Source organism: Mytilus trossulus, chromosome 10 (assembly GCF_036588685.1).
Source record: "Mytilus trossulus isolate FHL-02 chromosome 10, PNRI_Mtr1.1.1.hap1, whole genome shotgun sequence".
NCBI classification, from domain to species: Eukaryota; Metazoa; Mollusca; class Bivalvia; order Mytilida; family Mytilidae; genus Mytilus; species Mytilus trossulus.
Window position 1 is genome coordinate 28,628,103 of NC_086382.1, and position 15,373 is coordinate 28,643,475.

Consider the following 15,373-nt stretch of genomic DNA (forward strand, 5'->3'; position numbering starts at 1 on the left):
CGAATGAAAAATTCAAAAATAATGTCTTTTGAATAGCAATACATTTTATTAGAAGATAATCAGGATATAATTATACACTCTCCGTACCCGACCCTTTCGTGAGTTACGTCAATGTTATTCAATAGAATATAAGATTATCTTATTAGTTAATCATTTGAAAGAGTAAAAGGTATACATAAATTTTGAAAAGTTAAGAACTGACGCGAAGACGAATATAAATTCATGTAGGTCACAGTATGATTTCCTATTCAGTGTGTGTCGTTCTGAACATTCATGAAACATTTGCCACTGAACGTTAATCAAGCAACCAAAAATCAATCAACCTATTTAGTTTGACTCAATAAGATTTTCAAAATGTTACACACGAATATGTTAAATCTGGATTTATTTTTATGAAAGTCTACTTGAAAATTCATCTCACATATATGATTATCATCATTATGTTTCTTTATTGAAGCGATAAATCAACAAAACTTCCCGTTATTTGTTTCTAAAATTTAAATGCGGGACTACTATGACGGTTTCTTTTACAACTATCATCGATTGAACTTTAAAAAATAAATTTCCAAATCGGCAACAAAAAATTTTTAGACGAATAAAGTTTTGAAGTAAATCGTAGATTGCATGTTTATCAAGGAAAATAATGACCTTATACAGGTCATTATTTTATGCCTTCTAGCATATACCATTGAAACATGGTATCGTCCGGGTTGATTCTGAAAAAGAATGACCTGACGTTCTGAAAGAAAATAACTCCATATAGGTATATAAAAACTTTATACTGTCTTGCCTATAGGAAATATATCGGTTAGGTTTAACCTATAAACAGTGAATTTGAATATAATAAATAAAAACGTATATTTGTTTATAGAACAGCAATGACTGCTGAATAGTCGACTAATCTCATACAATACTTATGAAATGTCATCTGCTGATAGTCCGAGCATCTGACACACAACCGTGAAATAAAAATTGTATACTTTTTTTCGTGTTAACATTTATGTCATATACAATATATGTACATTGTCGTAAAAAATAAAATTTATTTGTATGAGCTTTAGAAACAGACAGAGCTTTTCTCTTGTTTCGTAGCGAGTACAAATACACTTTCCGTCAATATTGTTTTTATCCTGAAATTACTCCCAACACTAGTAACTTTAGTAATCAAATCGAAATCATTGTCTCAAATTTTCAAAGAAATCCACAAAGTTAGAACGCGGACCGCAAATAGGACCCAAATGATCTGGTTAGGAAACAGAAATGTTCATATTAGTGCTTGCTCGACGTGGAAGTTGGGTATCATAAAATTTTTGAATGAATCATTCATGTAAGGAATTTGCAAATATGGCTTAATGATTAGCCAAGCAAAATCAAGTCTTAAACACACTCTACAAGGACATTTTCATCACATAGTTAGCTGAAATGTTAAGTTTAAATCGTTTCTGTCGTTTGGAATGAAGGCATTTGTAAGCTTCAGTTAATCAAATTAACGAGCATAAAAATAGATCGACTCTTTCGTCAGCAAATCAACAACAATATCACGTCACACAGTACTAAGTACTCTACGGTCGTACTGGCTCATACATATCTAGTTGCAACTATGATGACAGTTTCCTCTAAAAAAAAAACTTAATAAGATTTCATTTGTCAGTAATTCACCTTCATAATGACCGTTAAATAAATGAAACTCAGGAATGTATAACTAGTTCAAGTGATTTTTCGAACTGAAAAAAAAAATAACTGACTGGTGAGCATTTTTTCTGCCAAAAGAAAATAAATAAAAACACCCTTTGTGTAATTTACAAGGGAAAATTTTAGATTTGTGTTACCGATATGTGGTTAATCCTTTTTCTTGACTTAGATTTCTACATTCTCATGTGTTTTTTTTATGTGTCTCAATTAAAAATTAATCGCACTAATTGCCATAGAAACTATCCTTAAAAACAAAAGAAGTAGCAAAGAGTAAATAAACAAGTTAATGTTCAATCACAAACAAACTGTTACTGTCATTTGCTTTTATTGTGTTAATCGGTCTCAAAACGATTTTATATACACTGTTTATCTTTATTCCTCCTATGTGGCTATATACAAAATATATATGTCTACCTACAAAACTGTATAATTTGTACAATAAAAAGGGATCATGCAAAGAAGGACGGAAGATACCAGAGGGACAGTCAGACTCATAAATCGACAACAAACTGACAACGTTTGGCTAAATTGACAACAAAAAAAACCAGACAAATAATAGAACACATGACACAACATAGAAAACTAAAGAATACAAAAACAAGAACCCCAACAAAAACTAGGGGTGATCTCATATGCTCCAAAAGGGTAATTAGTTCCTGCTCCTCATGTTGCACCGTCGTGTTGCTTATGTTATTACACATCCGGTAAATATTCTAATTCGTTAGGTCACATTAAGGAAAGGGGAGGGGATTGCAGTTAAAAGTAAGGAACATACATGTATTCGATATCATTTGTGAAACAGTTGTCAGAAGTCACCAGAAGCAGAACAACAATTAACACTATGACCCAAAAAACTAAAAATACAATGGAAAAACATTTATTATAGCTTACTTAAGATTGACCAAAAGCCAATGGCAAACGGGGGTGTTTCTGAATGTGGTTTTATCGTTTTTATCGTCTGTATTATTTTTAACGATTTGACACAAATCCTTATATAAAAGTAAGTCATGATTGCTCCTCAATGGTTGGTTAATTGACACCTAAATTCCTAGACTTTGTTAATAAACACAAAAACAACCATTTAGTATAGAAAAGTTTTCATTAGGTCATTAGTTCATCAATTCAATGATCAAATAATTCTTGTTACGAATAAAGGCAATATCAGTATACCGGTGTTCAAAATTCAAAATTATATTGATAGAAAACAAAATCCGGGTTTCAAAATAAAACCGAGGGAAACACATCAACTGTAAGAGTAAAAAAAACGATCAACTGAAACCCTGACGTCACTGATATTAAACTGATAACCGTAACTTGAATTACGACTATCCAAAAATGGCGACGGCAGATATAGGTAAAATCTTTACAGTATTTTTTCTCACTTGTAGCATGTTGTTGTCAATAGTTACTCAGCTGCAAGGTTTTTCTATACAATTACATCATATTTAAATCGTAACGGTGCACTAGTATTGTCTAAGCGCTTGGAAAATTGCGGTTAAAAAAATCCTGGATGATAATCGTAACTCTATGGCATTTTTTTGTTTGATAATCGTATTTTTAATTTATTGTCGAGTAAGTATAGTTGTTGCAACTGTTTAAGATTCAATATTGTTTGTAATTTGCATTGAAATTACAAACAACATTGAAGCTAAAACTGTTGCAACAGTTATACTCATTCCAATATATTTGGTAAAACGGTCTCGTATTGCAGTACCAATAAAATGTAAATTCGTAAAAAAAAGCCAATTGAAAATTGCATTAAAATGACAAAATTTGGTGAAGAACTAACGACACTCGAGAATTCGAAAAAAGCTTTTTCGAAGGAGAGTACTTTTTATTCTAATACAAATCAAACTAAATTTGTTAAGGTATAGTGTATCATTGTCATAAAGAGGAAGGTTTCACTAGCACGTTCAGCTCACCATTTTTTTCTTAAATCTACTGTATTAAGTCAAAAATATGGTAGTTGTTATCAAATAGTTCTTTTCTGTGTATGTTGGCGTTTGATTGTTGCACTTCAGTTTTTGTTCACTGGTATACTACTGTTGCCTGTATTTGAAGCAAGCCATTCTTTAGCGTTGAATTGCTAAACTAATGACCTAATGAATACTAGTCAATATAAAAAACATGGTTGAAGGTGTGTATTAACCAAGTCTAAGAATTTGATGGCGATTAACCAACCAATGAGGAGCAATCAGAAATTAGTATCAATAAATGTAGAGTAAAGCACAAAATATAAAATAATCGGATATGAATCTTATAGCATAAAAACCTCGTATCATATAGATGTTGATTAATCGGGGTGTTTACTTAGATTAAAAAGTGCAATACGGTGCATGTCAAAGAGAAAACGTAATTTGAACTTTTGGGGCACCTGCTATCTGCTATCAACTTTTTGGAATTTTGGATCCTCAATGCTCTTCAACTTTGTACTTGTTTGGCTTTATAAATATTTCGATTTGAGCGTCACTGATGAGTCTTATGTAGACGAAACGCACGTCTGGCGTACTGAATAATAATCCTGGTACTTTTGATAACTAATTAAAAAGTTGTTTATTAATAAATATGGCCTAAAGCTTTCTCGCCTCCTATAATATTTACTTGTTTGTCTTCGTACTTTTTGACTTGCTTAGTTGTTGCATGTTATTTTTTTTAAATTTATAATTCATAATTCAAAGTTGTGTCTTTGATATTCTTTTCAATTATATATATTCAATGTTATTCCTCATAAATGAAACGTAAATGAATAGTATCAAAGTACAGTACACCATGTTTGATTGAAAATCTATATATACCAAGCATCAATCAGCTTTGTTTCGCCATCAAACGACCGCTAACCACATATAAAGGTTACAGACTGACTATTGCTATTAGCAATAATATAATAGTCTAGAAAATAGAAGAACTATGCCAAATCTAGATAGTCGTTAATCTTCTCTGTAATTAGATTATATTTATTGGTTGACACCAACAAAAGAAGTTAATACATGTAATAGGAAGATAATCAATGATCTTTAATTTATATGACAAAATGAGAATATGTAATGTATTAGATACGTGTATTTGTGTTAGTGATTGACTAACGTCGGAGTGCCAAACATTTGACGCATATTCAGAAATGTATAATTTAACATTTGAAGGATACTGATGAGGCTGCTATATCTTGTATACACAAGATGACAGACAAGAACTCGATGCTAGAGTTATACCCTTTAAAATGTTATAAAGGAAATATGTCGGTTAGGTTTAACTTATAAACAGCGAATTTAAAAATAATAAATAAAAACTTATATATATTTATAAAACAGCAATGACTGCTGCATAGTCTGCTGGTAAAAAAAAGCATCTGACACGCAACCGTTAAATAAAAAATTGTATGCTTCTTTCGAGTTTACGTTTGTGTCATTAATATCGATGCTACGCTGATGTCTTAAATTTCGTAATTTCTAATATGGAATCTTTTTTCTGTACCATGTACAGTTTGTTCTTTTTTTTGTTCTGTAACACCTGTGTAAGACATAGTTGCATGTGCTCTCAGTTACATCAATAAAACAATGCATATGTAAAAAGTAAAATCACATCTTAAAAATACTGCACTCCGAGGAAATTAAATCAGAAAGTCCCTAATCACATGGCAAAATCAAATCACAAAACACATATCAAACGAATAGACAACAACTGTCATATTCCTGACTTGGTACAGGCATTTTCAAATGTAGAAAATGGTGGATTGAACCTGGTTTTATAACGTTAAACCTCTCACTTGTACGAAAGTCTCATCAAATTAAGCAATCGTGAAAGTATAATCTAACGCTACATTACATTATCTTAAAATGTTATCGTATGAAGCTAATGCAGATTTTTAATATTAAAGTGTTATAAAAACGTTTATTAAGCGCACGTAACATGTTCGATTTATATAAAATATGCTTTGGTCTACGCTTTGAAATCCTAATAAAATCACCAGAAGAACATACAATTTTCCAACGAAGCATTCGTGTAATGAGTTTGCAAATGTGGCTTATCATAAGTCAAGCAAAGCTACAACGCACTAAACAAGTACATTTTCATCAGATAGTTAATTAGAATATTAAGTTTGAATGGCTTCTTTCGTTCTCAATGAAAGTTTTTTAAAGTTTAATTAAATTAATGATCACAAAAAATAAATGGCCTCTCTCGTCATCAAATCAACATTCATATAACACCACTCAGAACTAAGTACTCTACGGTCATAAAAATTTAGTTGCAACTTGTATGAAAGTTCCCAAAAAGAAAATCATACTTAATAAATTCAATGTGTCAGGAATAAGCCTTCATCAGGAACGCAAATAAAAAGAAGTCAAGGATGTATATTTAAAAAATAATAATAACCCAATTATGAAGTTAATCCTTTCCCATGAACAATATATCTACATTCTTGCGTGCATATTCTTTAAGATTCATTGTAAAACAAATATCTCACTGATTGCCATATAAACTAACCACAAAACACCAAGGAATAATTAACGAGTAAATCAACAAGCTAATTTTGAATAAAATACGAATTGTTACTGTCATTTGCTTTTAGAAGGTTAATCTGTTTCAAAACGATTTTATATACATTGTAAATCTAAAATTCATCCCATGTGTCTATATATCAACAAAACTACAAACTATTTAGTTTCGTTCTATTTTAATTGGACAGTCGCTCACATTGAATAGTTTTTCTTCTTGCATGAAATAAGTCTTAAATATTAAAACATATATGAAAGTTTCAAATAGATTCATATTAGTTATATCTTATCTTAATACTATATACATTAAAGAGGGAAAAGTTTAAGGTACCAGTAGCAGAACAATAACTGACACCATGACTAAAAAACGAAATCAAACGATGGACAAAACATCATATGGCTTACTTAAGATTGTCCCAAAGCCAATGCTACACGACATTTCAAGACAAAGTGTCAATTGAACCAGATTTTATGGCTAGCTAAACCTTCCGCTTTATCACAATTTTACAAAATACATCAAAGAAGCAGTTTATTTTCAATGTGTAATTTATAAACGAATAAACAGCAGTCTACTGCGCAAAACGTATTCCTCGACTGTCGTTGCTACTCAACTATATCAAAAACATTTTAAAGAAATTTGTATTTGGTTTTTTTACGATCGGTGCTGAAATACGAGAATCGGTAACCAGATATTGGATATGAGTTTAATTGTTGCAACAGCTTTAGCTTCAATGTTGTTTGTAAATTCCATTAACAATTTATATCAAAATTTGCTACAGTCACATGCCTATTTTCTTACTGCCAATATTTGCTTCATCATTGGCTATTGGAGACACGTATTTTGTCTTGCTTTATATCATTGACTTCGGAACATTTCTTATAGCATGTGTTTACTATCTAATTATTATTGACACGTATGTCGACAGTCAGTCGGTACACAATAAGTGTAAAGTGAAGCCCAAAATATCAAAATTTCGGAGATCAACCATAAAGCATTAAACTCTCAGATATTATATAAGTGTAGACTAATCAGGTTTAATATACTAATACTTTGAATAAAATATTAAACACAAGTGTTATACGGTACATGTAAATAAAACACAGGGTGTGCACTTTTGGGGAACCTGCTGACTTGATTTAAAACGTAGTTTGTAAAACCAGGTTTAATTCACCATTTTCGACATTTAAAAACGCCTGTACCAAGTCAGGAATATGACAGTTCTTGTCCATTCGTTTTGAAGCGTTTTATTATTTGATTTTGCAATGTGATTATGGACTTTCCGGATTGATTTTCCTCTTAGTTCAGTATTTTTGTGATTTTACTTTTTAGTATATAAGGCCTAAAGCTTGCTCGCCGCCTATACTTTTCCCTTGAGTGTCTTCGTACTTGTTGACCTGCTTTGTTGTTGTTTACTAGTAGTCTTCTTGTTTAATTCTTGTTTTCCAATTTTCAATTCAAAGTTGTATTTTTGTTACTAGTATTCTTTTCAATTATATATATATTCATATTCATATAATGTTATTGCAGAACAATGAAAAGAAAATGAATAGTACAGAGGTTCATTTTACCTAGTTTGATTTAAAATCTTTATATACCAAGCATCAATTATCTGTGTTTCGCCAACAAACGACCGCTAACCACATATAAAGGTTACAGACTGACTACTCCTTCGGCAATTGTATAATAGTCCAGAAAATAGAAGAACTATGCCAAAGATGGATGGTCGCTCATCTTTTTATCATTAGATTAAATTCATTGGTTGACACCAACAAAGTTAATAGAAAGATAATCATTTATTAGATAATTATTTAATTTAAATGACAAAACGAGAATATGTAATGTATTAGAAACGTGTATTTGGGTTAGTGATTGACTTTGTGTTTGACTAACGTCGGAGTGCAAACATTTGACGCATATTCAGAAATGCATAATTCAACATTTGACGGATATTGATGAGGCTGCTATATTTATGTTATGTACACAAGATGACAGACAAACGTTCGTTGCTAGAGTTATAACCTTTAGACTGTCTTGTCTATAGGAAATATATCGGTTAGATTAAACTTCAGAATAACGAATCTAAATATAACCAAAGAAAATGAACATCAGTTTATAGAACGGCATTCTTATATATAATACATTCAAAACTTATTAACCCCGCCATATTCGAATTATATATGTCAGATTATGTCTTCGTCATATGAAAATCAAGTACAATCCCTCCCTCTAGGTGTTTAGTATCAAACCATCATAACATATATGAGAAGAACATAACTGTATCATTATGTATTTTAGAATAAATGTGTTTATCTCCGATGCAAAGAAAATAAGTCTGAGTGAATCAATACTAATCCCAAACTTTGCAATCCTTAATGACTTGACAACAGTATCGTAACTTTCACCTTTCCGAATAAGTCTATTTTAAGGTTTGGTGAGCTTTGGAGGTGAATGCCGACATGTTTTGTGCTATGTAAAGAATATTACCGTAAAACATTGGATGTTAAATACCTGAACGTATATAAGATGTCTGCATGTTGATTTATATTTACGAATATACCGATGATAAAATTTAGTAAATGTTTTTACTAGTTTGTGATATCAAAAACTCTGGTATAATAATTTTTCAGTAATACAGAAAACTCTTTCGTTGAAATCGAATACATTGTTACATACACGAGCGAATCAAACACGTTGAGATATCTAAACACTATAATATGGTGACAGGGAGACATCACTATCTAAAAATGAATAATTAACAATAGGAAATAAAAAGTCATGTCTTTCATCATAACTTTTGGTATCAAGCTTCATGGCATTTTCAATAAACTTTTTTAATTAATCAGCGTCACTGATGAGTCGTATGTAGACGAAACGCGCGTCTGGTGTGCTAAATTATAATCCTGGTACCTTTGATAACTATTTACACCACTGGGTCGATGCCACTGCTGGTGGACGTTTCGTCCCCGAGTGTATCACCAGCCCAGTGGTCAACACTTCGGTGTTGACATGAATATCAATAATGTGGTCATTATTTTTTAATTTCCTGTTTACAAATCTTTGATGTTTTTGAAAACCTAAGGATTTTCTTATCCCAGGTATAGATTACCTTAGCCGTATTGGTACAACTTTTTGGAATTTCGGATCTTCAATGTTCTTCAACTTTTTACTTGTTTGGCTTAATAAAGATTTTGATATGAGCGTCACTGATTTTTTATTATTTTGAATGAACAATGATCGACGTTTTCAATTCCAGTTGTGTTGTTAAATGTAACAAATCTAAAATCGATGAAAATCGTGTTTTACAATACGATGTTTTAATTGTCACAAATCTTACTTGAAAGATATCGTTTCCCTCAAATCTACTGTATTGTGTGTGCGGTTCTTTTTATTGATTTGAATCCTTCAATATGTTGCAACGGACACCGCGTTGTGGACCAGTAAAGAAATATTTATACCCCAATCTTTCTCATCCATTTAAAAAAAGAAAATATCCATCAATTTGTAACAAGAGCGTCTCATTTGTAATGTATAAATAAGTGTTCAAACTGTCCTATATGTATATAATTTGGAATTTGAGATCTCAAATTGACATTTATTTCTGCTGGATTTCAATATTGAGTACGTAATTCATTATTTGGTCGTATGGCATGGTTTGCTTATCTGCGAAAGTGTGTCTATTCTTAATCAAAACAGACAACATATAAGAGAAATTACTGCACAATAAAGGCAACAGTAGTATACGGCTGTTCAAAACTCATAAATCCATGGTCAAAAAACGAAATCGGGATAACAAACTAAAACCGAGGGAAACGCATTAAATATAAGAGGAGAACAACGACACAACACCGAAACGCAACACACACAGAAACGAAAATGTATTTGAAGAATCAATTAACAAATTATAAATAGAAACAACTAACTAAATAAATGCACTTTATTAAATGTCGTTATAGAAATTATGACTGTAAAGAAAAGGTTTGATTTGCAGATATACATAATATTATATAAATGACGACGCCGACGGACAACGGACGACGAACGACCGACGACGAACGACGAACGAACGAAAAGTGATTAGAACAAACTCAATTGGCCAGTTGTAATAGAACAACATAATAGCAAACCACAAAAAGCATACTACAATGTGACCCGCAAAATATCTCAAGGAGATAAATGAAAAAATATAATAAAGTGTAAACCCGCATATATTCATGTTATTTCAATGACATCCCATGCATATACATGTACATGTTAGGTCAAATGTACCGGCTGTGTTAATATGCTAATTCGAAATTAATCTTACTTGATATACAGTAATACTCATGTCACTATAATAAATAATATACTAAGTATATCATTGCTATTGTATTTCTTTTATTTAATAACACTTTTTTCTTATTTAGCATATATGTATTTTACAGAATTTGATTTAACAGTAGGCTGGTATACCTAGAGCAGCAAATCTCATCATCACTGGTGTCAACGTGATGATCGTAACTGCAATTACGATCAACCCAATATGGCGGACACAAATTTAGGGAAATTTTAGAAGGCCCGATTTCTCCACTTTAACAGATCATATTCAGGTTGCTTTTAAATTAAGAAAAAAACTTAACAAGCATTACCATTGAATGTGTTTTTCCTAAATAATAGACTAACAACCAGAAGAAATAAAATCGAGATTCAAACAATGATCATGAGGTCATTGTTTGACATTGAATCCCATGCCATTAAAAAATAAGAATTTAGAAGTCAATGTAAATACATTGACAGTAACCATGTCCGACTTTCTTCCGATCCCCACCTTTGTCTGATGTGATAAATACCAATGTCCGTTTTTTGAACACTATAACGGAATAATTTCACCGTATATTACGTATCTCTATACAGCAATATCCGTTCAATGGTCATCTAGATCGGCCTTGTAAGGGTTGAAAAGATTAAATAAACAGAAATTGTGATTTGCTAACTTATCTTACGAGGGAAAAAATGAACAACAAGTACTCTCAGTAACTGATTAAACCATTAACTTTATTGTTGTCATCATTTTATATTTGATACGGCAACTATACAAATTAGCTCAGATCTATAAAGGTTATACCAATATAAACATGATATAAGGAAGATCATTAATTTGTTACTGGATTTTCTGGTTTCGTAAATAGATGTTTTATGAGTCCATGTGTTTTTTTAATTTGTATTTCATTGTGAGTTGTCTCAGGAATCCAAAGAAGAAAACAAAAGATAGGTCACCGACTTTTTTCTGAGTAGACGTTACAGGACTTGCAACATTTAGTTTTTTGTTGCTTATTTCATAGCATCGCGGTTTTATTTGACTAATGCATTTTCTTACTTGACATGTTAGTATCAAAATCCTAATATCTACAAGGGATCTAAATCCAAAGCCAGAGGGCAGATATCTATCGATAATAACGAGTTAGATATCAATCAAGGGTTAATCACGGGGCAAATTTTGAGATCTAAATTAAACTATAGCATATTTGTGTGCATCTTTAACTATTCATTACGTGTGAAACAACTGAATAACTTATCATGTATCAGACATAACGTTATAAAAAAGTTTGATCCGAAAAGCGAGGCAAATTTATTTTAATGTGTTGACAGATAATTGCTACAAAACACAGTGGGCTTTGCATATGTAAGAATCGCAGATTTTCCCTTACCATATCTTATTCCGGGTGCACTAACTAGCATATACCGGGGTCATTATAGGCTTATCCTGCAATTTAAATGGAAAAGTCATATCAGCCCTCACAAGCAAAATCTATACCAACATGTTTTCGGTTGCAAGTGTTGAAGAAAGAATAAATGTGAAAGTCAAAAGATGAAATTCCCGATGCTATCATTCACTCACCCGCTCAAATGATAGTTCCATCGCATAGAAGAGCATACACGCAGTTTCGTTGTGGTTTTGTACCGATCCTCCTAGAGACTGGACGATTTGAGAGGCTACCCGTGCAACAACGGACTTGCGAAACTTGTAAAAACATTGTTGAAACTGAGGAACATGAATTGTTAGAGTGTCTGTTGTACGATGATCTGCGAAATGAACTTTTTAAAATTATTTTGTCAGAACACTCAAACTTTTTATTTTTTTCTAATCTGGATAAATTGTCTATTGTTCTAGCCAGTAACTGTGATAGTATTATTAATTGTAGTACCAAAATCTTTAAATTTATTTTAGATAGAAGACGTGGTTTTTTATATCGTTAAACATTTTTCTCTAATTCTGCGTCAAAAATCCCTTTCTGCACTTGTTGTAAACTACCATAATTCATTGGCTTCAAAATATGTCGTATTTATTGGTATTATTGCAAGTAGCAACATCTTAACATATTAACCATCATAGATAAGGTATACTCACCGATCTTTTATATCATCTCTTTGAGATCAGCAATGTGTAAGTTTAACGACCAATGCAACATGTTGATTAATTATCATGTGTTACTATAAAACAGTTTCTCTGTTAATATTCAATGTTATAAAATCTTCTCGGTTCTGCTAACAGATTTGTCGATTTAACTACGAATTGAGTGCAATCCATTCATTGTACTCCTCATAAAAATACAAATGCCATTATATACTACGGATACACCTCTCAAATAAATGTTATTTGTTCTACAAATATTGCTCAACAATGTTGATGTGTGCGTTGTTTTGGTATAATTTGGTCGTTCCATTGCAATTACTTCACACTAGATAAATAAAAACTTGCAACATCAACTTGATGAATTCCCTGACAATATCACAACAAATAACGGGTTTATTTTCTATTTTGTTTTAATCAAAAGTTAATTAGCGTGTTTTCAGCAATTGCGCTGTCGTTTTCTCATATCAAAGTCAATCTCCCTTACATTTTTCGATGTCTTTAAGTTGTTTACGAACAATCAAGCACTACTTAAGATGGGCAATCTGTTGCGAGAAATTATTCAAGCTACAATTGAATTGATTAAGTAAAAAACTTTCTACAATTTGCAATTCATAGTACATGTTATTTCACTCAATATCTACTATTTATAGTTAGTAATGATAAGTGACGTATAGATACTGTAAAATGTCTGTTATTTAATAAATGTATATTTATTTGTTATGACAGGTTTATTGGCATTATGAGTGTCTTATGTAGAGATCAAAAGAGTCTGCAGTAAAATGTTTATCTGAAAGTTCAATAAAGGCATATTATTGTGGTAGCAAACACTTTGACTTAAATTATGTAGCTCGTTTAATTTATCATAAGGTGTTTACAAATAACATAGTTACTTTGACCTGTTGACAAAAATATCAAAATTTAAAAAAAAACTTGAACAAGGCACTTTAATCATTCAGAAACTCAATATTTCCCTACCATAGACTGTGATGCAAACGTTCAGTTGATTTTACAGAGTTATCTCCCTGTAGTTTTACATGTTACATGTATGTACCACCTTAATGTCCTAATACTAACGCACTTTTCTAGATCCTTCATGTAGGAACGTTTAACGCTGAATTTTCATGTAAACAACAAAAACAAATACAGACATACGACACAGCAACACAAATACCCCACATCCTAGGAAAACAACAAACTTACATAATATAATACTAAAAACAACTATACGGGACTTGTGCCTTCTTTACATTAGAGGATTGAAACCTTATTTTTGATTAAAATGTGTTGATTTTATATTCAATTAATTAAAATGTTGCTTATTAATTGTGTCGCTGCTCAGGTATGGGCAATCCTTTCTTTGTTGACCTATGTTGACTGCGTTATAGGAATCGAAAAATGACACGTACTTTTAAAATCTTTCAACTGCCACAACTGTTGAATATTTATATCAAGTTATGTAGATGTTTAACTTTTTGTTTTTTTATCAATCACTTGATGGTTATACTTTATCGCCAAAATAAACATATTAAACATATTACCTGTTACTATAAGAAAGATTAGAAATCCCATCGGCTGAACATTCACAGATATAATTTCGATCATCGCCACGCGATACTTTAATAGAATACCTCTGTTTATTATCGGCGAATTAACAGCATTCTCTCGGATTTAATTGTACATTTACGAGATTTCGGTTATCTTTTTGTGGCATTTCTGGGGCTCTCAGCACCGTAAATAGATGGTTTACTGAAGAAGAAAAAATTGTCATCTCTTGGTCGACCAACACATATACTTTACAAAACCTACCGATTGTACTAAATGTTAATTTTGTCTCGTCCTGAACATACAAGAAATATTTGCCACTGCACAAAAAGCAAACAACAACCAATCGAATAATCATCTCCCAATACCGTGAAATCAATTATTATAGTTTACTGGGCAATGCCGATAGTCACAGTATTATAATGAATTGAAACGTCTGAATTTTAGCCAAGGCGTTGTCAGTTTGTTTTAGATTTATGAGTTTGACTGTCCCTTTGGTATCTTTCGTCCCTCTTTCTTTTACAATGAATTTCTCTACCAAAATAAATGTGTTTCGCTACATCGAAGACCTGTAGGTGACCTTCTGCCGTTGTTTTTTTTACTATGGTTGGGTTCTTGTCTCTTTGACACATTCCCCATTTCCATTCTCAATTTTATTCTCCTTGATCTGTATTTAGATATATAGCATCTTTAGTCGTTGAGAAGTTACATGGTGTTATTATTCAGAAGAACGTCTTGATGACGATTCCATAATCATTTGTTAAAGTTATTGCTGAATGACAGGCAGGTTGGTGGTATAATTCTGGCTTGGTAGAAATTCGCTCTCTGCATTTGAAGTCTATTAAATTATTTGAACAAATTATGAAAAATATGTAATGTGTTGGGTTTTTTTGTCTGATTTTTGTTGGAATCGAAAATCGCTGAAACCCCGGGAAAAAGTTAAGAGTGGATTTTTAGATTAAAACAGTTGGTTTAAAGATACCAGTGATTAATCGAGCAATCAAGCAACGCACTGGATTGGAATATGCCTAAATAATTGCTAGATATTTGAGTTCTTATCCATATACTAGTCACAATAGCAAATGATTGTTGTTTGTTTACGGTCGTAGGCTAATAAATCACGTATTCAATGGAAAAAGGCACTGTGTTTTGTAACTTGTGACTGATAATAATTAATTATCTATTTTGTTTATACTAAAACCAACTTAGCAGTAATGTTCTTTTAACCAAACATTTATAACATTTGACGTTCAT

At 31.6% G+C, this 15,373-nt stretch overlaps 1 protein-coding gene across 2 annotated transcripts in view; it reads right to left on the reverse strand.

The window, feature by feature from the left end:
* LOC134687167 (pyrokinin-1 receptor-like) overlaps positions 1–12,664 on the reverse strand; it is a 119,168-nt gene extending 106,504 nt beyond the window's left edge. The window contains exon 1 of one of the 2 annotated variants that reach the window (XM_063547215.1): positions 12,572–12,664. The gene's annotated coding sequence lies outside the window, so the exon portion shown is untranslated. The remainder of the gene's footprint in view (positions 1–12,571) is intronic. The other variant, XM_063547216.1, reaches the window with a different exon arrangement.
* Between the last annotated feature and the right edge of the window lie 2,709 nt (positions 12,665–15,373).